At 37.2% G+C, this 27,754-nt stretch overlaps 1 pseudogene across 1 annotated transcript; it reads left to right on the top strand.

The window, feature by feature from the left end:
• Positions 1-22,015, top strand: LOC105993884 (annotated as a pseudogene). Its single transcript, XR_001175483.1, has 2 exons — positions 1-81; positions 20,283-22,015. The product of XR_001175483.1 is annotated as a catalase pseudogene (transcript).
• Positions 22,016-27,754: the final 5,739 nt, after the last annotated feature.

The raw sequence follows: 27,754 nt of genomic DNA, 5'->3' as shown, positions 1-27,754 counted from the left end.
ATGACGGAGCCTCAAACTACAATGCCCAGAATGCCCGGCTCTCGCCATTGCCGTCTAGCCACGCTCCACCCCGCGCGATGGGTATGCTGAGCGTTGCATCTTGGGATTAGTAGTCCACGTTGCTTTGAGTTTGGGCTCCTTAGGGATTTTTTTTTCTCTTCCCGGCTGTGGTAGCGAGCTAGTCTGATTTAGGTCATGTACACTTGATCCAAGCTATTTACATGTGAGTTTATATTAGAATCACATTTTGCGCCTCTTCCAAACTCCAGATTTTAAAGGCATTATTATTGGAAAAGTATATGTATTTGTAAATAGACCTTGGGATATCCATTGGCGTGCTCTTGACATGCACAGTCTAATAAGGTCTGTACAGTGAGTGATATCAGTATACCCCCATACATTACAGACAACAATAAAAGTGAATCATTCCTAAACATTATTACTCTTGAGCTACCTGTTCAGTAGAGGGGATATTTTTAATACAAACTGCTGCACTTCTGCCTATAAGGATACTAATTTTTACCTGAGATTATAGTAATGGATCTAAATCCATAGCAAATAATTAATAAAGTTAAGATACCTTAATGGAGGAAGACTAGTCTTATTATGTTTTATCTCTTTTGTCTACTTTTAAGTTTTGGTTTCTATCTATTACCAGTTCTGCCAAAACTCCCCCGTTCTCTAAAGGGAATATGACCTTTCTTGCTTAAAACTCCCCCTGACACTTCACACACACACACACACACACACACACACACACACACACTTACATTGTAGTATTCAATTTTCCCCCTTGAAACATTATAAACTCTCATAGGAGTCAAGTTTTCATCTTTCACAAGATAGATCCTAACTTGATTATGATGCATGTTAAACATTTATGAAATTAATAAATGAACATATTACAGCAAAAGTATTCATGTGGAGATAATACAACTAAAATGATGATAATTATGATGGTAATGATGATGCCAATTTATGAAATTCTCAAATGTTTTATATGTACATTTCCTTAGAGAAAACTAGGGACTTCACTGATTTATATTGTTTCTACCTAGTATAATTTTATTTAGTGTTTAAGTGTACTGACTGTTTAGATAGGCTTTGGTCTGAATCCTACTTTACTATTTATTAGCAGTGTATCCTGGAAGTCTCAGGAATTTATCTTAGTAAAATGAAGTTAGGAAAGGCCTTAGATTAGAGTAAGTACAAAATGGGATATCATTTGTTTACATTCAGTAAATTAGGTGATACACTACAAAACTTTCCCTTTACTTAGTGAAAGAATTACCTTTTGGGCTGGATACTAGCTCCTTGGTGCATGCACTGTTATTTTTGTCTTTTGTGCCATGTCCTGGAGCTTGAACTTGGGGCTTTAGTGTTATCTCTGAGCTTTTTTACTCAAGGCTAGTGCTCTGCCACTTGAGCCACAGCTCCACATCTGGCTTTTTGGTAGTTAATTGGAGATAAGAGTCTTAGAGACTCTCCTTCCTGGGCTGTCTTTGAACTGTAATCCTCAGATCTCAGCCTCCTAAATAACTAGGAGTATTGGCATGAGCTCCTGGCACTGGGCTGAGAGCAATTGCATCTATTGAACTCCCAACTAGATCAATTCCTTAATGTTTGCACTACTCTAAGTAAAAGTGTACTCATTTTGTTAATGAACTTGTTTGCTACATGAGGTCTAATGATGTTAGCTTTCTAGTAGACAGGGGTGGCAACCCAAACTTCTTTCCAAAGTTCTTTTCCAACAGTCACACACCTCCTAGATTCAAGGTGAGGCTGACTAGTTGTTACTATAAGAAAGGAAGACTTAATGGGCACCAGTGGCTCATGCCTGTAATCCTAGCTACTCAGGAGGCTGAGATCTGAGGATCTCAGTTCAAAGCCAGCCCAGGCAGTTCATGAGACTCTTATCTCCAATAAGCCACTCAGGAAACTGGAAGTGGTGCATTAGCTCAAATGGTAGAGAGCTAGCCTTGAGCTGAAGAACTGAGGGACAGCGTTCAGGCCCAGAGTTCAAGCCCCATGACCACCAAGAAAAAAAAAAAAAAAGAAAGCTTCAGTGGTGTTCCTATTGATTCCACTTTAAATCAAAGAAATAAATAACACACCCCCATCCTCATTTAGGCCTCCTTCATTCCCAGTTACCTTTTTAAAATTATTATAATTATTATTATTATTAAGCTTTTTATTGTGAAAATACCATACAGAGGGGTTATAATTACATGAGCAAGGTAATGAGTACATTTCTTAAATCAAGCATTGTTGCCTCCTCCTTTGTTTCCTCATACCCTCCCTGCGTGCCCTCTCATTATACCCCCCCCCCCCCACAAAAAGTTGTAAGGTTCGGTTTTTGACATAGCATCTTGTACCTTTCATTGTTGCAATGGGTCCACCTGTATCTATATTTAAACAATTTGTTTTTTCCCTTTCCCTCCCCAAATGATACCAACATCAAATACAGTGAAAGCAGGGGTTATACTGTGGGGCGGGGGGGAGGGACATACAAAGCAACAAAAAAATCACCTTATAAATATGTTAGAAATAATAGCAAGAAAGAAGAACCATTTGAGTCCTTATCTTGGGGTTCATTTCGCCTAACATCAACTTATCTGACCGTTTCTGCTTGTCACAGACATATACTAATTACTAAAAATAAGGGAAACCATGGGACCTATGTTTCTTTGGGTCTGGCTTACTTCACTTATATAATTTTTTCCAAGTCTTCCCATTTACTAACAAATGGGGCAATGTCATTCTTTCTGATGGAGGTAGTATATATACCACATTTTCTTGATCCATTCATCTATTGAGGGGCATCTGGGTTGGTTCCATATTTTAGCTATGGTAAATAATGCTGCAATAAACATAGTTGTGCTGGTAGCTTTAATATGGTCTTGTTTGTGATCATTTGGGTAAATGCCCAAAAGTGGGAGTGCTGGATCATAGGGGAGCTCTATGTGGAGTTTTTTGAGGAACCTCCATACTACTTTCCAAAGTGGTTGAACAAGTTTACACTCCCACCAACAATGCAGTAGGGTTCCCTTCTGTCCACATCCCCTCCAGCATCTGTTGTTGTTAGAGTTCTTGATTATAGCCATTCTAATTGGAGTGAGGTGGTATCTCAATGTTGCTTTGATTTGCATTTCTATTATGGATAGGGAGGTTGAGCATTTCTTCATGTGTCTATTGACCATCCTTCTTTCCTCTTAGAGAAGTTTCTCTTTAAGTCTTTAACCCACTTATTTATTGGGCAGTTGTTTCTTTGAGGATTTGTTGCTGGGGGATTTAATTTTTTGAGTTCCAGGTATATTTTAGCTATGAGACCCTTGTCCATTGTATGGCTAGTGAAGATCTTCTCCCAATCCGTGGGCTTTCTATTGATTGTGCTAGCTATATCCTTTGCCATGCAGAAGCTCTGCAATTTCATGCAATCTCATTTGTCCAGTCTTTCTTTGATTTGCTGTGTTTCTGGGTCTCTATTAAGAAAATGTTTGCCTGTTACCTTTTATCTTACCTTCTTGTTCTCTACTTCCTAGACTCCACAAGTCTTTCACCACTAGTATTTGGGTCTGAAGAAGGGAGGAGGAGCAGGGAGCAGGTGATAAAACAGTATGAGTTAGTGGGGATCAAAGTAACTTCATCCAGCTCGTGTCACATGTGTTGTCTGTGGAACAGGTCATCTCTGACAAATATGTTTCCTCTCAGTATAATGAGCATGTCTCAGTATAATGAGCAAGGTTGGTATTGCTCATGGTGTGTGTGTGTGTATGAGTGTCTGTCAAAAGCTGCCATGTTAAAGGCTTTGTCTCCAGTTGAAGGTACTATTAGAAACTAGTAGAACCCTTAAAAGGTGGGGCCTAGTGGGAAAAGTTAGGTTACTGGGACATGCTTTTGAAGGGAAATAAACATATATAAAAACAAATTTAATTACATTTTTCTAAATATCAATTTAGAATATGTACTTCCTGAAAACAAATGTGTGTGTGTGTGTGTGTGTGTGTGTGTGTGTGTGTGTGTGTGTGTATTTATTTTGTGCTAGTAGTGGAGCTTGAACTCAGGAACTCATGTTCTCCCTTGGCTTTTTTGTTTAAGTTTGGTATCGTACCATTTGAGCCTTATCTCCACTTCCAGTTATTAAAATTAAATTCTTTCAAGCCAGATACTAGTGGCTTATGCCTGTAATACTAACTGAAAGCTTAAATAAAAGATTATTAGACTTTACCAGAGAACCACATGGACATCCAGGTACAGAGAACAAAGAAAGATTTATTGCTGGGAAAGGGGCCCAGCAGGACTCCCTCTCACAAGAGAGAATTGAGAAGAAGCACCAGCTATTGTCTGAGGTGATCTATATAACCTGGGGGGGTTAGGAGGGGCTAGAAAGGGCAAGGAGGCAGAGACCCTGGTGTGGATGTGTGGGCCAGGGGCTTCATCATGGCCGACTAGGATTTATGGCTGCTGTCCAAATAGTAGATAAGGAGTCCTGCAACTGCCTAGACCTGAAGATAACTCTAAGGGGCTCTTGTTGTCTTATATGGTGGTAGCTGCCCCAGAAAAGTGTCATCCCAAGGTAAAGGGGGCTGGAGGCTGATTATTTTACTTCCTTTCCTTAGATGGGCCTAATGTTGTCTAGGAAGGGAGCATGCTAAGCTGTAAGAAGGGAAGGAGTAGACTACACTATGGGAACAGAGCTCATTTCGCTCACACTAACTACTCAGGAGGCTGAGATCTGCAGATCACATTTTGAAGCCAGCCCAGGCAGGAAAATCTGCAAGACTTTTGTCTTCAGTGAGCTCCTCCAAAAGCTTCCAATAGAGCTGTGGTTCAAGTGACAGAGAACTAACCTTGGGCAAAAGAAGCTCAGAGACAGTATCTAGGCCCTAAGTTCAAGCCCCAGCACTGACACAAAAACAACAACAAAAAAATAACTTTCAATATTTGTTGAGAGATGTATCTTTTTGTCCAAGCATTTACTTATAGATCTTTCAAAATCACTCCAATGCCTAGATTAAGTGTTGTGAAGAAGTATGGGACTCAGCTTGACCCAGCACTGTAGGGGTGTCCATGCCCTACTTACTATATCACCTACACATAGCATTCTGGAATTCTAAAGATCTAATGTTTTCTTAAAAATATATTTGATGGTTTTAGAGGCTAATTCTGCTTTGTGGATAAAATAATAAATTTTTCCTCAGGGAACTGAGTTTTCTGATTATGAGTACTTATAGGAAGGAAAGAAAACTGCCCCTAACTAGGGAAGGGAAAAGTCTGCTTTTCTCTCTGAAGCTGGTTAAAAGTCTAGACACCAGGTTTGATCAATATGGTGGTATTATCTGTACTTAAAAAAGGGATAGTTTCTAGTTCCCTTTCAGGGGAACAAATGCTTTAGGAGAAGTAATATCTAATACTCACTTTAAAATGTTTTCTTTACATTATGGGAATTTCCAGCTGTGATCCTCAGGCTATTAACCTGATATTATTGCTGGAGCTTGTGTCCTTGTTTGGAGGGAAAAAGAAAGTGCAAATCCATGAAAAATAGTGGCCTGCTGACATAAAGCAACAATCTAGGATGGGCTTATGAAATACATTAGTATTTTAAAAACTGGAGTAGAAATTGTTTTTTAAATGGACTTCTTGTAAATTCAGGGATGGAGTTGGGACTTTATTTTGAACATGTTAGAGTCATGGAGTTGTCGTTTTAATTTGATTGTCAACCCTAGATCATGCTAGTGTCTTCTATCTCTTTGCTCCATAATGTCTTCTCACCATATTGTAGAACTATAAACTTCCCTAATCCATGTTCCAAATAATACCCAAATTATGCTATGACTTCTTTACATAATACGTGATTTTACTTGAATTCTAAACTTCGCATCCCCTGAGTTAGCATGCTTCCCCAAAATGAGCTCCATATCTTAACTGCCTAATGCACTGTCTGAAGGGATATTTTGTTGTCATTTCAAGTAAATTTTCTGAAAATGAACATATCATTCTGTCTCTTAGAACAAATTTCTATGATTAGAGGGATCTTTGGATAATAATACACTTATTTCACTGCAACCCTCTCTCACTGAAGCCTTTCTAAAATTTTCCTTTTTCTGTCTTGTTCTTGAGGATGGAAAAGCTTCCTCATATCATCTGACCTTTGTCATTTTCCCATCATCCATGGTACAGGTCATATGCTTAACTTGATCATGAACTTTTCCTGCTTCTTGCAAATTTGTTGACCAACTTCTACTCCAGCCCTGGTATCACTGTTTTAATCATAAGACACTAAGATTTTTTTTTTTTTGAGTCTGGTCGTGGGGTCTGAACTCTGGGCCCGGGCGCTGTCCCTCAGCTCTTCAGCTCAAGGCTAGCACTCTACCACTTGAGCCACAGCGCCACTTCCGGCTTTTTTCTTTTTGCTTATGTGGTGCTGAGGAATCGAACCCAGGGCCTCAGGCATGCAAGGCAAGCGCTCTACCACTGAGCCAACTTCCCAGCCCTAATCATAAGACACTAAGAGACAACACAACTACCTTATATTTTAGTCATTCAGTATATGAATTTGAGAATTCTCTTAATAAGTTTAATGATTGAGTCTTTGCCTTGATCATTTTTGTAGCACTTATAGTGTCAACCACATAGTTTGCAAAATTATACTTGATTGGAATTGGTTTCATTACATTGATTTCTATAAAGGTTGAAATAAACCTTACAAATAACAAAAGTAAGGGACAGAATTTTTATTTTTTATTGTTATTATTAAGGTGATGTACAGAAGGGTTGCCATTTCATAAGACAGGCCAATGAGTACATCTCTTTTTGACAATGTCACCCCTTCTTTCACCCCTTCCTAGTTTCCTTCTCCTGTCCTCACTCATAGGTTGTTCAGTTTATTTTCAACATAGTGTCTAGTGGGTACCACTGCTGCATTTATTCACCTGCTGTCATACCATTTCGGTGCCTCCATCACCCTCCAAAGACAGAGAGACAAACAAGACAAAAAAAGATAGTAATTTTAAAATATATCTTGCCTTTAATGTGTGAATTTAAATCCTGCGTCTGAATGTGTAAATATACAGCAAGACTTAGTGCTTCATGATAATATTAATGTAAAAGCTCAAGTATGTCTTCTCATAGTTTTTGGCTTCCTGTTTCTATATAACTGAATTCTGTTTTCCTACTTAGTATCAAAGCATGCTTTCAATAGAGAATCTCTAACTTCCCACTCTGCAGGTATCATGTTCAGCATCTTTTTCATCAAAAAGCATATACAATACATCTACATGTGAGCATTGAATTAGACACAAGAAGGGCAAGTTCAATGAACACTCAAACGTTTACGTTTTTCAGAGAAAAAGTTGGTGTCAAAAGTTTCTCAACGAACTCTTTGAATATCTAGAGTAAAAGATCTTAAACCTATATGATCTATGACTATAGGCCTCAGAAACATGTGGAACCAAAACCACTTCTTTAAAATTTACTTTTCTCTCAATTTTTATGTGAGCATCATTGGTTCTTGTAAATTCATTTCCTCCACTGGAAACAGGACTACTTAACTTTGCTGAAATTTTATCATATGAGAATTGACATCAGTTCTTCATTTTCTTCTGAAAATCCTAAGAAGGTCCAACTGGATCACATCTATATTGATTGTCCCAACCAAGTGTAGATATAGGGACAAGGAAATAAAGGAATATGGGATCTCCTTTGGCAGAAAGATGAGGAAAGAAGATTTCAGGAAAGGGGAGAAGCTCTAAATTTTATAAAGGAAATAAAACTAACCAATGTGATAGAAAGTGGGATCAGTAGATAATTATTTTAGATTGGTGGATGGATAAAGGCTTTCTAAAGAATTATGTATAAGCTGAAACTTCAGTGTTGAGGAACAAAACCTGCTAAGATGAAAGAACCGAGTGACCCAAGTAGATCAGACAGAGACATAGTGAATACAAAAGCCTTTGACTGAAAATGAAATAATAGAAAGGGTGTGACACACACACACACACACACACACACACACACACAAACTTGTGTAACAACAGTGTTATGAATCAGAGGTGAGCTGTCATATGAGAAGAAGCTAAACAAGCAGACTGGATCCATATCCTATAAGACCCTTTGTGCTTAGATTTCATTGTCAGGGCATAGGAAACTTCAGAAGCCATCCCTAGCAAAAAATTCATGAGACTCCCCCATCTTAATTAATAAAAATATGCATGTAGTGATGCATGCTTGTCATTCAAACTATATAGGAGGCATTGCTAGTCCAAGCAAGCAAGAGCAAAGAGTGAGACTCCATTAGAAAAATAACAAGGGCACAAATGGCTGGGATTATTGTTCATGTGGTAGAACTCCTGCCTACTGTGAGTATAAACTCCATTACTGACAAGAGTTCTTTTCTTCAGGGAGATTTTTACCTTTTTTCTCCCCAATTTTCTACCATCATGAAGTGCTAAAGCACAGATAATCTGTATGTCTGTTTATATGTAGCAATTTGGAGGGTGACAAATCATTATAATATCTTCAGATTTTTGGAGAACCAACTTGTGCTCCATTAAGAATGCATAAGTTATCAATACATAGATGATGTTTAACACTGTCAAGAGCATTGGTGTTATGATGGGGAAGAGGAGGTTGAAGAAAGTCTGCAACAATTGAAGAGTGAGTTTAGAGTAAGAAACATGGAGAGTAGATCCATCTATAACAGAGCAATTAAGAGAAGTACCTATTTTGCATGGATGGCCTCAGTATTCAGATATGCCTCTGTCTTAACAGGTCAAGCTACTTTATCTTCTGTGACTCAATTTTCTTATCAATAAAAGTGTAATATCAGTAAATACCTCATAAGGTCATTGAGAAGGTTAAGTGAGTTAATATATGTAAACTATTGAGAATTAGGCCTAGCACATGGTAAAACGTTCTGTGTATGTTTACTATTAATTGTTTTCATTTACAACATTAGCTATGAAGGGCAGATGAAAGATAAGGCCTATAAAATATTCTTCAACATTGAAGAAGAGGCTATCATTGGAGATGGATATGAGGTGGAAGGAAACATTAATCAGGGAAAAGTGGAGATTCTTTATTCTTAATTAAATGGAACCAGATATAAGGGAGATATTTAGTCTCTTTTTTCCTTTTCTTTTTTTGTGCTTATACTGAGGCTTGAGCTCAGGGCCTGGGTACTGCCACTGAACTTTTTGCTCAAGGCTGGCACTTTGCCACTTGAGCCACAGCTTCACTGATGGCTCTGTGTGTGTGTGTGTGTGTGTGTGTGAGAGAGAGAGAGAGAGAGAGAGAGAGAGAGAGAGAGAGAGAGAGAGTCTCACAGATTTTCCTGCTTGGGCTGGCTCCCTCATTATTCTCCCAGTTTCCCTCCCTTCCAATGCTCTCCCCGCACCCCCTTCCCCAAGCTGTAAAGTTCATTTCCAACATGTTGTCTTGTGAGTATGTCTGTTGCATTGGTTCACCCTTGGTCCCTTGACTTACCATTTTGTTGTTCCCCTTCCCTAATTCAGAAAAATGTATACACAATACATGTGTACCAAAATCAAATACAGTGACAACTAGAGATAAACCATAGGGGAAAAATGTAAAAGACACAAGAAAAAAATAACTTCACATAGTACATTTAAAACAACAACAACAAAGAAAACCCTGATCTTCAGATCTTGGCCTCCTGAGTAGATAGGAATACAAGTATAAGCCACTGGTACCAGGCAAAATAAAAGAGTTCCAGAGCATAATGGAAGGCTCAACTTGAACAGAAGATACATCTCATCTAACCTTAACAGGCAGGAACAAGAAAAGTATAGCAACTGTTTTCACATCAATTTCTGTTATACAAATGACTCCAAAATATAACCCCAAAGTATAAAACAACAATGATTTATTCTTTCCTATGATTCCATAGATTGGTTGTATTCCAGTAAGTGGTCCTGCTGGCATCTCTGGACATTAGTCATGACCCTATATAGGAGAAATGGCTAGACTAAAGCTAGAGGGTCTAAAATGACCTCATTTACAAGTCTGTGGCTTTAGAGCTGGGTGTCTCTTTGCACATGGTCTTTCTTCATTCAGCAATCAAACGCACTTCCTTATCATCTGAGCACGACATAAAAGGGCAAAGGTGAAGGTGGAAAGGTCTTTTTAGGTGTGAATATAGGACTTATATCACTTCCATCACATCCTGTTGGTTAAAGTAAGTTACAAGATCAATTCAGATTCAAGGAATTAGCAACTCTTGCTTTCTTTTTTTCTTTCCTTCCTTCTTTCTTTCTTTCCTTCCTTCTTTCCTTCTTTCTTTCTTTCTTTCCTTCCTTCTTTCTTTCTTTCTTTCTTTCTTTCTTTCTTTCTTTCTTTCTTTCTTTCTTTCTTTCTTTCTTTCTTTCTTTTTTAAATTGGTTGTGGGGCCTGCACTCTGGACCTGAGCGCTGTCCCTCAGCACTTCAGTTTAAGACTGGCTTTCTGTTTATGTGGTGCTAAGGAATTGAACCCAGGGCCTTATGCATGCAAGGCAAGCATTCTATCACTGAGCCACCTTTCCAGCCCAGTAACTACTTTTTTTTGTGTGTGTGTGTGTGGGGGGGTAGTTCCAGTCGTGGGGCCTGAACTCTGGGCCTGTGCACTGTCCTTCAGCTCTTCAGCTCAAGGCTAGTGCTCTACCACTTGAGCCACAGCTTTTTTTTTCTTTTTGCTTATGTGGTGCTGAGGAATCGAACCCAGGGCCTTATGCATGCAAGGCAAGTGCTCTACCACTGAGCCACCTTTCCAGCCCCATAACTACTTCTTGATAGTAAGAAGTACAAGATATCATAGCCATGGTTTTCAATCTATCTCAGGGTTCAATACACATAAATATGGAGATCTGATTAAAACTAAAGCATTTTTTGTTCAGATAGTTATCATTTTCTTTGCAAATTAGAATGTTCACCTGCTGTGAAGGAAGGGAAGTAATGGGAAGAGAAAACAATGATGTCATATCTGAAAAGACTACAGGTTTCAGACAATTCTTGGGTGGAATGAGAGAGAGAGCTGGCAGTAAATCATTTCAAGACTTCTAGCCAAAGTGTAGGGCCCATTTGCAGGTGCAGTCATGCATTTCTGTCAATATCCATCTGCCTGTTGTGTGATTTTCATCACTAGCACTCAACAGTCCAGGTGGAGGCTGGGAAAGGACAGATGTTGGATTCATCCAGGATTGAGGCCCTGCCAGCTGGATATGATGAAAAGGAAATAGAGCAAGGGAGGTTAGGATTATTGGCAGGAGAGTAGTAAAAATGACAGACCATGACATTTAAGTTGGATAAGAAGTGAAATGAGGACAGGATTTCCCCTTTGCATTATAACACTAGTTTGATTTTTTCCATTTAATATTTTGCAAAAGAATTAGTAGTACATTATAAATACGTTTGAAACAATAGCAAGAAAGAAAAAAAATTGTGTCCCTATTTTAGGGTTCATTTTGCTTAACATCCTCTTATATGGTCATTTGTACATAGCTTTTGGCCTTTTCTGCTTTTCCTACACGTGTACTAGTTATTGCAAATAACATGGAACCTATATTTCTTTGTACTATGTGATTTTTTTTGTGTCTTTGTACGTTCCCCCCACAGTATAACCCCTGTTTTCACTGTATTTGATTCTGGTGCCCTGCATCTTGTATATACACTTCTCTAATTTGGGGAGGGGAAGGGAACAAACAAAATGCTTAAATAGGGATACAGGTTAACCCATTGTAACAATGAAATGTATAAGACACTACGTTGAAAAGGAACTTTACAACTACGGGTTGGGGAGGGAAGAGTTGGGGAGGTAGGAAGGGAAGGGATGGAAGGAGGAAAACAAAGGAGGAGGCAACGATGCTTGATAGGAAATGTACTCATTACCTTTTCATGTAATTGTAACCCCTCTGTACAGTATTTTTACAATAAAAATGTACAAAAAAGAATTAAAATAAATGTCTGCACTCCTTAATCTCCTTAATATCCACAGCAAGACAAATTCATCAAACAAATCCTAAGTAAGGCTTGCTGAACTAATACAAGCAATGGATTAAAAATAGTTTCTCTTTTTCTTCACTAAGACATTCTTATTGTATGTATGTTAAAGACATCCCCTACTGAGAGCTCTCAAGTGTGCTAATGATGAATTCTGTTCTCATGGTTTGCAAATATTAAAAAATTACCTCTTTATATTCAGGACTTGTTTTATTCCTCTAATACATATCTTTTTAAAAATAATTATATTACTTTCTATATTTTTAATTCAAACTGTATTTCACTACACAAAAGGTTAAATATTTTACAAGGACATAGTTTCAAGAATTCATGAATTTCTCTGACTTATTTTGGTTTGTTTCACTTTCTGTCTAGTAGTACTGTACTGGTCAAGTCCACCACCAAGAAAGTGGAGTCTTCTGGCTGGCTCTTATGTAAACACAGTCTCTCCTGGGAGCCACATAGCTTTCTTCCTATCACATATAAACATGGTTAGGTCACCTCTGCAGCAACCTGATATTTGATACCCCAGGCTATTTGTTTCTATGCCATTTCATGCCCAGAACCTATTAGAAAGCTCTTCTCCCACCCAGCTAAGATCAATTTCTATATTGTCCTCCTTGCTCTGAAACCCTGCATCCTGTTTAAATTTTAAAATGTTTTACTTCCATCATTCCTGTACTCAAAACTCTTCAATGACCCTGCAGCATAAAATTCACACTCCTTTGGCTAGTAAACTAGATCCTGTATTTATTTAATTCTAACTTATGAAAATACTCTAAGGTAATTTGAATAGAAATGTTGAACCAGATTAAAAATAATAAGCTCCAGTAGCTAAATGTTTCATAAACTGAGTTCTTCTACGTCTCAATATAGTTCCCAACCAGTTTCTCATAAGCAACTTCCTAGTCAATAAAATAGTGCTTCTTTTTATATAGGACTCTAGGCATTCACACACAGTCAGACCAAAGGAGGATACTTCTAGGGAAGGAACCCAAAGGAGTAACTCCTCTGATCATTTAAAATACTGTTTATTGAAATTAGTTCCAGGAAATGGAAACATGGGTGTTTTGTTATTGTTGTTGTTGCTTTTCTTTTTTGTCTTTTTAGGGGAGGTAAAAGGGGGAGGTGGGGTTCAGAAATGCAGGAGGCCGTCACATTGCTCAACTTCCTCCAATCTGGGCCAGGACTAGAGCAATCAAAAGGATGATTTTCCTTACAGACACTGACTATGGCCTTTCTGCCACCAGCATTTTCTGTATGTGCTCCTTGTCTTCCTTAAAGTCCCTGTTCCCAATTGGATTGTTTCCTATTCTAATTCTTTATTTTTTTCCTTCTGCTATATTCTATTTCTCTGACAGCTGGCCGTGCATTGCTTCCTAGGTTTAAGGAAATACCTGTTAGTCTCAACTATCAAAACCATAATAACTGTATGTAATATTGGGCATTCTTTTTTGTTCTAATGAGCTGACAGTCTTTATATCTACAGGCTTTACCTTTAGTTGAGTATCAGTAAGTTTGGCGTGAAGCTCTTTGAAGGCCTTCTTCAATTCTTGATCTTCAGTGCTTCCCATCTTGATGCCTGGCCTGTGATTTTGATTTGCATTTCCCTGATGATTAGTGATGGTCAGCAAGTTTCACACACCTGTTACGTCTTCTTGCAAAAACAAACAAACAAAAAGCACAGAAAACAACAACAACAAAAAACTCTATTCAGATCCTTTGTCCATTTAAAAAATAGTTATTTGTTTTTTTATTTGCTTTCTTGATTTGGATTTGAATTGTGGGAATTCTCTCTGTATATTTCAGATATTAACTTTTGTCAGCATAGAAGTTTTTAGATTAATAAAATTGCATTTATCTATTTTTGGTTTTGTTATCTGTGCCAGGATCAATGCCAAGGAACATTTTCCCTCTGTTTTCTTACTTTCAACAAAATTGTCATATAAAATAAATTGTGTTTTTATATACTAACTGGAAGGAAAATTAAGAAAATTCCACTTAAAGCCAGATACGTGCCTGCAAATAAGCTATCCAAATGATAGAGCCAGGAAGACTGAGAATTTGAGATGATTCTGGGCAAAGTTAATGAAATCCTATCACAAAGACAAAATTAAAACAATATTTTAAGGGTTAAGGGCATTGTTCTGGTAGTAGAGTGCTTACCTAGCATGTGCAAGGCCCTCAGTACAACATTAAAAAAATGTTATTTATAATAGCATCAAATCCTTAGTAATAAATTTAAACTCAGTGGTGAAAGATCATTGAAAACTATAAAATATAAATGAAATCACAAATAAATGCATACATATGTATGTTTCTAAATTGGGAGAATAAAATGTCTGTGCTATCCAAAATGATCCACAGTTACAATACAATCTCTATCGAAGTTCCATTCACACGTTTTATAGGTAGATTTTTATTTGTTTTTATTTATCTATTTATTATTTTTATTAACTCACATTAGTTATAAGGTAATTTTATTGTTATATTTCCGCACATATTTACAATTTATTCCCAATAATCTCACCTGCTCAACCACTGTACCTGCCTTTCTTTCCTCCTTTTCCCCTACCCAAAATGATTTCAACAGGTGTCTTAGTGCAGTTTTCATATTTACAACCACTGTACCTGCCTTTCTTTCCTCCTTTTCACCTACCCAAAATGATTTCAACAGGTGTCTTAGTGCAGTTTTCATATTTACAACCACTGTACCTGCCTTTCTTTCCTCCTTTTCCCCTACCCAAAATGATTTCAACAGGTGTCTTAGTGCAGTTTTCATATTTACAAGCAATGCATTTCAATTGTATTCCTTTCAAAATTTTTTCACCCTCTATTATTATTTTTCTTTTCCCCATTCCCCATCTTCTAAATAGTACCTTAGTTAGATTCATCTTCTATGTTTATCCATATATCCATATATTCATATATACATGTCTGCACAGATATGTATATACATATATACAAATTGATATATATATATACATATTCATTAATATGTGTCTTTTACATCTAGCTTCCACATATGAATAAAAATATGATATTTTGTTTTTTAAACCTCACTCAATATGATGTCTTTCAACTACATTCATTTTCCTAAAAATGGCATTTCATTTTTTATGACTATAATATTCCATAGTATATGTGTGTTATGTGTATGTGTATGTGTGTGTGTCAAAGGTTTTTTCTGCACTTAATGAGATGATCACATGATTTTTATTTTAGTTTTATTTATGTGATATATCATATACCTTAATTGATTTATATATGTTGAATCATCATTCCTCAGATGATACCAACTTGATCATGGTATATGATCTTTTTGACATGTGTTGAATTTGGTTTGCAGGAATTTTATTGAGAACTTTCGTGTTAATGTTTTGTCTATAATTCTCTAATATCTATAACTTCTTTTTTCCATTGTTACATCTCTGGTTTGAATTGAGTATAATGCTTTCTTCGGTTGTGTTTCTTCTTTTCTATTTCATGGAAGAGTTTGAGAAATATTGGTATTAGTCCTTCTTTGAAGTTCTAGTAGAATTTTCTATAAAGCCATGTGCACTTGTTTGTTAGAAGACATTTTATTGATTCTTCAGTTTCATTCCTTGTTACAGGTATGCTTAAATGGCTTATAACCTCCAGGTTAAAAAATGTATTCATTACTTAAAATTCTGTCATGATCATTCTGATTTCTTTGGTATGCCATAGTAGTCCTCTTTTCATCTCACATTTTATTGATTTGAGTCTCCTTTGTCTCTTCGTAAAATTACTTTAGAGTTTAGTAATGTTATTTACTTTTTCAAAGAAGCAACTTTTGTTTTACTTATTTTTTTATAGATTTAAGCCTCCAATTCATTAATTTCTGCTATTTATTTCCATCTATTTGTTATGAGTTTGCTCTTATTTTCTAGAAGTTTTAAATGCATCAGAAGGCTGAGTGCTTTCTGATTTTTGGAAATAGGCACATATGGCTATGAATTTTCCTCTCAATACTCTTTGCTGTTTCCCAGAGATTCTGGTAGGATTCATTTTTATGTTCATTATTTTCCAGAAACTTTTTCATTTCTCCCTTTATTTTTTCAATGATCCATGGGTCATTCAACAGCATGTTGTTCCATATATGTGCTTGAATACTTTCTGATATAACCTTTGCTGTGAGCTCTAGTTCAATTCCTCTATGGTCTGTAGAATACAAGGAATTATTTAAGTTTCCTATATTTGCTTAGACTTGCTGTATGTCCTAGATTGGTGATTTATTTTGGAGAAAGTTCCTGAAGATTCTGAGAAAAATATGTTTTTTTTCTGTCACCGGGTTAAATATGTTGGAGATGTCTATTAGGTCCATTCAGTCTATGATTCCATTTAATTCAAAGGGTTTTTTAAATTAAATTTTTGTTTGAATGATCTATCTTTTGCTCAGAGTGGGGTGTTGAATTCCCTCAGTATTATTGTGCCAAGGTCTATCAGCAGGTATAAGTCCAGAAGTGTTTGCTTAATGAATTCAGTATATTGCTATTTGATAAATATATGCTAGTAACTGTATTTTTTTCTTTTTTTAATATGTAATGACCTTGTCTTTTCTGAATGATTTTTAACATGACATCTATTTCATCATATGTAAGTATAGCTATTCTTGTCTGTTTTGGGGGTCCATTTATTTGAAAGATTTTTCCATTCATTAATCCTAATCCTGTGAACATCCTTGTCAGTGAAATATATTTCATTTAGACAACAAATTGTTGGATCTTTTCTTTCTCTATAAACTGTTGTGTTTTGTTGTTGTTTTGTTTTTGCTGGTCCTGGAGCTTAAACTCAGGGCATGAGTGTCGTCCCTGACCTTCTTTACTCAAGGCTAGTGCTCTCCCACTTGAGCTACAGCACCACTTCTGACTTTTTCTGAGTAATTTATGGGGAATCATAGTCAGACTTTCCTGCCTGGGCTGGCCTCAAACCATGATCCTAGGATTTCAGCTTCCTGAGTAGTTAGGATTACAGGCATGGAGCCACTGTATAAATTATTTTAATTAAACTTGTTATTGTTATTATAAAAGCGAAGTTCAAAGGGGTTACAGTTACATAAGTCAGGTAAAATGTACATTTCTTTCTTTGGACAATGTCACTCTCAGTTTTTCCCTCCATCCCCACCTGCAAGTTGTATAGTTCATTTTCAACATAGTGCCTAGTGAGTATCATATTCACCCTCCTTCCTTCCATTTCTGTGTCCCCTCCCCCATACCCTAGATCTTGGTTTTTTTAATCCAAGTTTATGTTGAATGTTTTAATTGAAGAGTTAAAACCATGAACACTCAATATTAATATTTAGAGGTGTGCCATATTTGCTGTCATTGTGTTGTTTTTGTGTTATTTGTCTTTTCCCTTTTTTTGCTTTGCTGATCTACTTTTCTAGTAGAGTTTATTCTTTCTGGCATTTTCTGCTATTAATTTTCTTCCTCTGTAGGTAGGATTCCCTTAAGTTTCTTTTGTGGTGCTTGTTTAGTAGTAATAAATTCCTTTAGCTTTTGTTTATTGTTGAAGGTTTTTATTTCTCCATCAATTTTATTAGCTAGTTAGCTGGATAAAGCAGTCTAGACTGGCAAGTATTGTCATTCAGAGCTTGCATGAAAATTCAATCAACATTCAGTCTTGAAAAAAACACTGGAAAGACATTCAATCTTTGCATGCCTTCCTTGTCTTTAGTTTCTGTTAAGAAATCTGCAATTATTCTAATGGGTTTGACATTGGAAGTTTCCTTTCTTAGTCAGCATTCAATAGTCTTTCTTTGTTATGCAGATTGATGTGTCTTGGGTTGTTTCTGTTCTTAATGTGCTTGTATGGAGTTCTGTATACCTCTGTCACATGGATGAGACTTTTTTTTTTTTGAGGAAGAGTTCTGCAATTATTTGTGTTGAAAAGGTTCCTGGGGCCTTTATTTTTAATTTGTTTTCTTTCTTATTGAGCCCAATAACTTGTTGTTCTTTGTATAAGTATTTGTTTTCTATATCTTTGGCTCTTTGATTCAACACCTCTGTTTTATTTTCAACCTTTGCAGCCTTATTTTAACTTCTTCCATTCCATTAACCAGATTTTCAATTGAGTTTTTAGTTGAGGAATTGAGCTCTTCATTCTCAGGATTTCACTTTGTTTTTTTCCCCAAGGTTTTCATCTCTTTATTGAATTCTTCTCTCATATTTTTATTTCTTTCTTTATTTTATTCAGCTGTTTGTATCTCATTTGTTTGATTTCCCTGGTTTGTTCTATTCTCTTGGTGTTTGTTGTAATTTTCTTTGAATTCTTCCAAATTTTTAAGCGTATGTTCTTTGTTTTCATTAGCTAATCTTATCATAGTGGACCCAATCTTTAGACATTTTCCTTCTTTACTCTCACTTGAGTCCTTCTTTGTTCACATCTGGGTCCAGGATTTACTCAGATTTCAATTTCCTTTGCACTTTCTGTTGGTAGTTTCCCACTGTTTTGGTAAAATGGGGTGATGATTGAGTGATGATATAGGGGTTGGCAAGCTAATAAATATTTGATTATGGTGTTTGAGATACTATGTGTGAAGACACTTGGGTTCATAAGCTATTACAGAAGATAAACCACTGTTTGTATTGTTCTTATGCAGGCCCAAAGAAATCTTAATGAAGAGGAATAAATCTGAAGGCAGTAAAATAAAGTTGACATTAACTATATTGCAAAGCTCTGGAAATAAAATCAGTATGGTACTAGCACGATGGGTATAGACACAGACCTATGAAACACAATAAAGAGCTCAGAAATAACCCACACATAGGTCAACTAATTGATAATGGCACCAAGGAAAAAACACAGGGAAAGGAAATTCTCTTCAACAAATGGTGCTTGGAAAACTGCTTATACACATACAAAAAGAATTAAATTGGACCCTTGTTTTATGCTATATACAATTATTAACTTAAAATGGATTAAATAGTTAAATGGTCAGATCTGAAACCAGCAATCCTAATGTAAGAGTTCTGGTTGGAAGTAAGGAGTGGGATGTCCAAAGTCCTCAGATGGGTCTAATGTGCATTCAGAGTTGAGAACCTATCTGACTTAGTAGAACAAATATTGCATTCCCTACAACATTTATTATTCCATTGCATTCCCCATCAACAATTCCCCTTTTCTTCTTTCTAAATTATACCTACTCTTTGAAATCCAATGGAATTTCAAATCCAACAGTATTTGCAGGATCTTTTCTTTATCACCCAATAATGAATGGTATGTTCTTTGTTTGCACTTGTTTGGTACTTATCATACAACTTTTATATTTGTGTGTTTACCCTGGCTTTTTAGTAGGATTCTAAGGTACAGAGGGCAGGAGCTAAATTTTACAACTGTTTTTCCCATATAAATTGCCAATGTCTAATGACCTAATGTTCCACTTGTGTGTTTTATGGTTGTTGATGATGGTAATACTGTAGCAGACACCATTAGTACGCTGACTTACCTCCTTGGATTTCTTTTTTTTGGGGGGTGTAATGCTCTGAAATTCTGGAACTCATCACACACACACACTCTCTCTCTCTCTCTCACTCAGAGATTAAGTACCTGGGAAATAAGCCTGTCCCATCTTAACTAAATGACTTGACTACAGGCAATATATATATATATATTTGGGTCCGGTCATGGGGCCTGAACTCTGGGCCTGGGTGCTGTCCCTCAGCTCTTCAGCTCAATGCTAAGCGCTCTACCACTTGAATCACAGCACCACTTCTGGCTTTTTTCTTTTTGCTTATGTGGTGCTGAGGAATAGAACCCAGGGCCTCATGCATGCAAGGCAAGCGCTCTACCACTGAGCCACCTTCCCAGCCCAGGTAAAATATTCTTTAGCTCTCTTAACCTCTGATTGGGACAACTCTGTCTCCTGTTTCCCCTCTGAGCCTCAGTGAAGTTGGAAAATGCATCCTTGCTTTGGCTCTTTCCCTTCTTTGTTCCATCCTACCACTCCCTTATTGGCTTTTCCAAGGAATACATCCTAAATAGTTTTCAGGCTAATCATCCTCAAAAGTTTTGTAGGGGGGTGGGGGGAAGATGTTAACCCACTAGATTAGCTATGATGTGAATATTTGAGTGTGTCCCCTAAAGATTCGCCTTCTAGGCAAAGGAAGGGTATCATTGTCCAAAAAAAAAAATGTACTCATTACCTGACTTATAAAGTTCAATGTACCTTATGTACATTACTTTTATAATAGCAATTAAAAATTTAAAAAGAAAACCTAACCAAAAAAAATTGGACTTAAGAAACATTAAAAAAAGATTTATGTTCAGAATATGGTTTTCACTGATGAAATGGCACATTTCGATACAGAATTCCTGAGAGAGTCGTGCATGCTAAAGGAGCAGGTGCCCTTGGCTACTTTGAGGTCACACATGACATCACCAGATACTACAAGGCCAAGGTGTTTGAGCATATTGGGAAGAGGACTCCCATTGCTGTTCGATTTTCAACTGTTGCTGGAGAGTCTGGCTCAGCTGACACAGTTCGTGACCCTCGTGGCTTTGCACTGAAGTTTTATACTGAGGATGGGAACTGGGATCTTGTTGGAAATAACACCCCCATTTTCTTCTTCAGGCATGCCATCTTGTTTCCATCCTTCATTCATAGCCAGAAGAGAAATCCTCAGATACACCTGAAGGATCCTGACATGGTCTGGGATTTCTGGAGCCTACACGCTGAGTCTTTGCATCAGGTTTCTTTCTTGTTCAGTGACTGAGGGATTCCAGATGGACTTCGGCACATGAATGGACATGGATCACATACTTTCAAGCTGGTTAATGTCAATGGAGAGGCAGTTTATTGCAAATTCTATTACAAGACTGACCAGGGCATTAAAAACCTCTCTGTTGAAGATGCAGCAAGACTTTCCCAGGAAGATCCTGACTCTGGCCTTCGAGATCTTTTCAATGCCTTCCCTAAAGGCAACTATCTCTCCTGGACTTTAGAAACTTTTCCATCTAATCCATTTGATCTCACCAAGATTTGGCCTCTCCATTACTACCCTCCTATCCCAGTTGGCAAACTGGTCTTAAACTGAAATCCAGTTAATTACTTTGCTGTGGTGGAGCAGATAGCATTTGATCCAAGCAACGTGCCACCTGGAATTGAGCCCAGCCCTGACAAAATGCTGCAGGGTGGCCTTTTTTCCTATCCTGACACATCACCGTCTGGAACCCAACTGTTTTCAGATATCTGTGAGCTGTCCCTACCGTGCTAGAGTCACCAACTACTAGCGTGATGGCCCCATGTGCATGTATGACAATCAGGGTGGTGCTCCAAATGACTACCCCAACAGCTTCAGTGCTCCTCAGGAGCAGTGCTTGGTTCTGGAGCACAACACCCAGTGCTCTATGGATGTGAAGCACTTCAACAGTGCCAACGAAGATAATGTCACTCAGGTGAGGGCTTTCTATACAAAAGTGCTAAGTGAGGAGGAGAGGAAGCGCCTGTGTGAGAACATTGCTGGTCATCTGAAAGATGCACAACTTTTCATCCAGAAGTAAGTGGTGAAGAACTTCACTGATGTCCACCCTGACTATGGGGCCCGAATCCAAGTTCTTTTAGACAAGTACAACACTGAGAAGTCTAAGAAAGCCATTCACACCTATACACAGGTGGGTCTCACTTGGCTGCAAAGGAGAAATCTAACTGTGAGCTCTGGGCCTCCTCCCTGGCAGAGCCCTGCCTGGGAAAAGCACAACTTTCACCTGTCATCCGATCACCACTGGTTGGAAAGTTCTCCAGTGTTAAGATGCACACCCAAAAGCTAATGTCTTTAAAATGATAATACAGGTTTCTCTAGCAATAATTCAGCAATGGCTTTTAATGCTGTTTCCCTAGGGGAAAAATAAAGGTTAGGGATTACAGATCATTTAACTGAAACATGTAGTTGCACATAGAAGTTGGTTGGATTATTCATTTAAAATGACTAGTAGGAAAGTTTCTAGTCAGATATGATTTTATTTGATTAAAAAACTAGGTGAAATCAGTAAGTCTACCTATCACTTCATGGCCTATTATATAAAAATTATATAAAAAGATAAAAATGATCCATTCAAAAATTTTTATTTTTCTAAGGTCCTTATAGGAAAAACACTGTATCCATCAGTGTCTGCAGGAAAAAAAATCTCAGACCAACATAGTTTGATGTTTATTTCTATTTGTAATGATCAGATTTTTTTCTCATTTGAAATTGCATTTATGCTAACAGCATCCATCTCCATTTTTACAATAAAATAATCTGTATGTAATAAAAAAGAAAGATTTATGTTCTGGGAAGTTGGTCCCCAATTTGATAACATTGAAGTGGAAGAAAGTTTAAGAAGTAGAATGTGGTAGAAGTAATTAGGTCCTAGAGGCACTGTCCTTTCTCAGATGGTATTATTGCTGGTCTAGCAGAATGTGCTGGTTTTTCAGAACAGATTGTTATGAAATAAGGACAACTTATATGTGTAGACTCTGCTGTTTATGGCTGGTTCTTTTTCTTTTTTACTATAACAAAGTACACAATATATTCAACTTATAAGGAACATGTTTTATTTAGTCTCAGATTTAAAGGCCCTAGTCCATGACTGGTTTGCTATGACAAAGCAGCACATCATGACAAGTATGTGTGGCAAACTACACTACTCTTTACATAGTCAGGAAATAAAAGCATTTTAAAAAGGATGAAGATCTTATAATCTTCTCTGAGGGCATGCCTCCGATGACCCAAGGACTACCTGCAAGGCCTTATCTCTTAATCTTCTGCCTCCCAATAATACTATCCTAGAACCAAGTCTTTAGCTCATATCTCTCTAGAGGATATTCAAGATCCAAACCATCACATCCTGCCAAGGTGGGCCACCCCATATTGAACATTCAGCCTCCAAACATGTGAACGCAGCAAACTACTTTTCTTTTAAATACTCATCATCAGCTATTATATTGGACAACACAAAACAGATGAATGCACCAACCTGTGACATATAATTATTATAGTATGAGAATAACAGGAAGAGCTTTTAGTTATTGAATGTTTTATGTATATGTCATTTTGTTCCCAGGATTAGGTACACAGGTATTATGATTATGCTCAATTTATAGATAAGGAGACCAAGGCATATAGGGCATTAGTAACTTGCTCAAAGTCATGCAAATAACAAAGGAAAAACTGAAAAAATGAAGAGTAAAAAATACATACAAGGAAAGCACAGTAGGGGGTCAATTGAAATAAAAAGTAAATGTAAACCAAACTATAGGCTAGTTTGAAAAAACCATGAAACTGTCATTCATATACTGTCTCTTTTCTTTCTTCACAAAATGATTTTTTAATTGCAGTAAGAAATTTATAGACCTTGATTATACAATCAATTTATAGTTCAGATCACCGTTTCCAGTTGATTCTCAGAAAATCTACCTATTTTTATTTATTTTTATTAGCATATAGTTATACAAGGGGTTTCCATTGTGATGTTTCCATAAATGTATACAATGTATCGATCAAACTTACCAGATGATCACTATGCCATAACTCTTTAATACTTCCAAAGGAATTTTACCAGGGTTTATTGTTCAAATTTCATATGTGGAAATAAACTGGGGGGAGGGGTTTGCGAGTGGGAGGGAGATGGGAAGGGTTGGGAAGGGGAAACAAAGGAGGAGGCAGCTGCTTAATAAGAAATGTACTCATTACCTTGCCCATGTAATTGTAACCCCTCTGTACAATTACATATACCATATTCATCCTCATTTACCCTCTCCATTCCTCCTACCTTTCGATTGATATCACACCCAACAGAGCCTGTTTTTCTTTCCTGTCATCAGTTCTTAGTTTATAGTAATTACACCAATGTTATCATGATATTTCAGGTGTGCATGTTTTATATTTTAATAATAATGCTTTCTTTTTATTTCCTGCTCTCTTTTATTTTCCATCTTCTACTTCATTCTCCCCCCCACAGTACTTTCTTCATAGTATTAATGCTTTATTCTTCAAAGTAAAAACTATATTTGGGCAACTGATAATTTATATACACTACAGATTAAATTTGTATATTTGTACTTGCCTAGAAAGCTATAGTAGTTTACAGACTGGTTCTAATTAAAAACACTTCCTATTAGAAATAAGTTATGAAGTGCTCTGTGTGTAAATGGAGAACTTTTGCATAGTAGCTTTATTTTAAGGAAATTATAAACTTAGATCTCTATCTCTGTCAGTATCTCTTTCAGACAACATCTCACTAGGTAGCTTAGGCTGGCCTTGAACTTATTATATACCCCTGACTGACCTTAGACTAAGGTTTCAGCCTCCTGGATAGTGAAGATTAACAGTACAAGTCACCACACCTGGCAATTTGTATGTTTTTACATTTAATGTTTGAATTTTATAGCAATTAAATCAGTCTATCTATCTATCTATCTATCTATCTATCTATCTATCTATCTATCTACTATCTACCTAGAGTGTTCTATAGGAAGAAAGAAAATACAGATCAGAGCTCTTTCACCCTGAAATCCAAAATTGAGTAATGTATCAGGCTTTCCATTGACTTGTGGAATCCTGTGCAAGTTACACAAGATCACTTGGCTTTAGTTTTCTAAATAGGAATTTTCCAAGATGATAGGGTTGTTCTAAGAGTTAAAAGGTTGTACTTAAAGGGTTTAGTGCTAAACACTAAATGTTTAGGAAATTATGTCTAATATTAATGATAATGGTAATAATTCCCCAAGGAGTTTTGATGAGTCTAGCCTAGAACAGTTAGAATCAGTGACACTTTTCCTGAAATAAGCGATGAGGATTCATAAAAAATAACACACCAAATAGCAGTTCTTGACAGTATAATGTTTTAAATTTAGGACCTTAGAGCTAGGCAGATGCTCTACCACTTGAGCCATGTAATCAGCCCTAGATGTAACTGGCTGAACTGTACAACATAATTTTTGTTCTTTTCCCCTTGATTTTCCCATTTACCAATTCTGTACTTCCAGCTTTATGTTTTTTTTGTTGTTGTTGTTTTTGGTTTTTTTTTTGGGTCCGTTTGTGGGTCTGAACTGTGGGCCTGGGCGCTGTACCTCAGCTCTTCACCTCAAGGCTAGCACTCTACCACTTGAGCCACAGCGCCACTTCCGGCTTTTTTCTTTTTGCTTATGTGGTGCTGAGGAATCAAACCCAGGGCAAGGCAAGCGCTCTACCACTGAGCCACCTTCCCAGCCCTAGCTTTATATGTTTTTGTACCCTATTCTTCCTATTCCTAGTCCGGTTCACTTTAGTCTTTTCCAGATGTTTAAGACTGGGCCCTGGTGGCACTGGTGAACTTCTCTGCCCTTTGCTCCATGACTATTTTGCTAACAATCGATAATACTTTCTGAGCTCATGTGATATGCCATGTCCCACTTGCTTCTCTGAATCAGCTAAGATACCTGCCATGTGATAGATACTTATAAACATTTCAACTGACATTGACCTTCATGTGAACTTGTCCAACCCTGTTGTGACATCTTTTTTAGTGCAATGGATATGCTTTAATCGTTAACTCCTTTGTCAAGGCAGTTGTTTTTTTTTTAAAGTAAGTCTGAGTACAACCTGATAACTCTTGGCCTCTACTTACTGCACACAGGACAGAGAGAACTACTTTTGGTAAGTGAAAGCCAGGGAAGGTAAGGAGTTTCTGTGATATTACTGAAGCTAGTTGAGACAGGATCTCTGTGCATCATGCTTCTGGAGAAAATTTTAATCATTGAAATAGAAAACTAACTTGGGTTGAATATTATGTGATTTAATAGTGCTAAATGTCAGATCCTGCCATAAACAGAGATAAATTACACTGGTCAGTTTACCTCTTTAAATCATGTATTCAGTATGTATTTTGTGCCTACTGCAGATACTGAGGCAGGCCCTGGAAATATTTCTAGAGGAATTGTATTAGAGGTTTGTCATATGGATGTCAGAGCCTAGTGTAGTATAGTTCTCAGTCCCAATTGCACATTAGAATGATCTAAGTGTTGTTTTTTTAAAACCTCCAATTAAATCTGGATGCTTAGAATTATAATGTGTACCTACAATTGAGTACCATTAGGCTATTGGACAGTAAGGATATTGGAGTAGGACTGTGAATATATGATAATCATTTGGAGAGTTTATGTGTGTATGTGTTTAGACATATGTGTCATGTTTGTTTTTGGAATCTTTTTTCTTTCCTCTTCTCAAGTAAGTAAAAAATAGAAAGGCAATTTTATTGCCAGCCATTAAAAGTCACACAGAAGGAAAATGCAGCCAAGGCCAAGGTCAGTGAATCATCTGAAAGAGAATGATGACTCTCAAAAGTATTAATCAGGCCAAGGTTGGTAGAGTAAAATTTTCCAAATAAAAGGCTCAAACTCAGGCTGGACTTTCCAAACTCTTGCTCTATCTTTCCCCTTCCATGTCCTTCCTTTACATTGGAATATTTTCCTGTCATCCAATCACTGACCAGATTCTGAGTCTAGGGAGTTTAACTCAAGACAGTTGGTATACAGAGAAATGCAGGAGACAAGAGTTGGACCGTATTCTGGAGAGCTGACACGAGGATCGTGATGGTATTGCAATGGTCCCTGGTAGCAGTAGCAGTAAATGCAGCCTTTGAACCTACATGTTCCCTTAAGCCAACAGGGCTGCAGAAATGGTCTTCTTCCCTTGCTAGAAGATAATGCTTTCCTTTCATTGTGCTATCTCTCAGACATGGCTCATTCCTCGGATTTATGTGGTGTTAGAAGCTTTGTCTTCAGTGTGGCAATGTGGGAAGTGGGGAGCCCTTTAAGAGAGGAGGCCAGCTGGAAAGTCGTCATCATGGGTGGGTGGTAGTGGTGCTATTTTATGAAGGGAATAATGATTTCCTGAAGTGAGTTCTTGAGTGATTTTTAAAAAATAAAAACCTGAGCTTGACCCTTGAATCTCCGTCAGTTTCCAGATATCTTTCACCAACATGCATCTCTGTTGGCATGTCACCATTAGTCCTTCACCAGAGATAAAATGAATGGGACACTATCTACTCTTGGGCTTTAAGTCTGTGATAGAAATAAACCGCATTAATAAAGTTAGAGAATTTTAGCTATCTTATTAAAGAAAAAATGGGGTAATATACTTTGGGATGCCAAAGTTTCAAATAAAGATAACTTTACACAATTTTTATTATAAAGGTGATAGAAGAAAACATGGGACTTGAACTCTAGACCTGGGTATCTTGAGCTCTTCAGCTCAAGACTAGCATGCTACCACTTGAGCCACAGTGCCACTTCCAGCCTCTTTTTTTTTTTTTTTACTGTTTATATGGTGCTGAGGAATCGAACCCAGGGCCACATGCATGCGAGGCAAGCACTCTACCGCTGAGCCACCTTCCCAGCCCCGGAAGAAAACTTTTGTAAGACAATGTTTTCATTCCTCCATTCCCAAATTTATGATACCAGACAAAGACTGGGGTCACATTTTGCTATGACTTGGTTGTAGTTGCACTTGCTATGCTGAGTGGAAGCAAATGCATTATTGGACCTAGATAACATACATCAGCAAAAGGAGAGACAAGGTCTAGGAATGAATTATGACAGTGCTGAACCAAGGTGGGCAGAACATAAGGCTGGGTTAGGGATCAACTGACAGATGGGTCTATGTATTAATAGTACAGGAATTAATCCTCTGTAAAGGATGCTATGGAGGTTAGAAAAAAAATACATTAAATGAAGTCAGAATTACTATGGCAGCCCGAGAGGAAAGTATCGGTTATAGGTT

This window comes from Dipodomys ordii, unplaced genomic scaffold (assembly GCF_000151885.1).
Source record: "Dipodomys ordii isolate 6190 unplaced genomic scaffold, Dord_2.0 Scaffold102, whole genome shotgun sequence".
Lineage (NCBI taxonomy): Eukaryota > Metazoa > Chordata > Mammalia > Rodentia > Heteromyidae > Dipodomys > Dipodomys ordii.
Note: the sequence above shows the minus strand (reverse complement) of the source record. Positions and strands in the feature narration are given on the sequence as shown.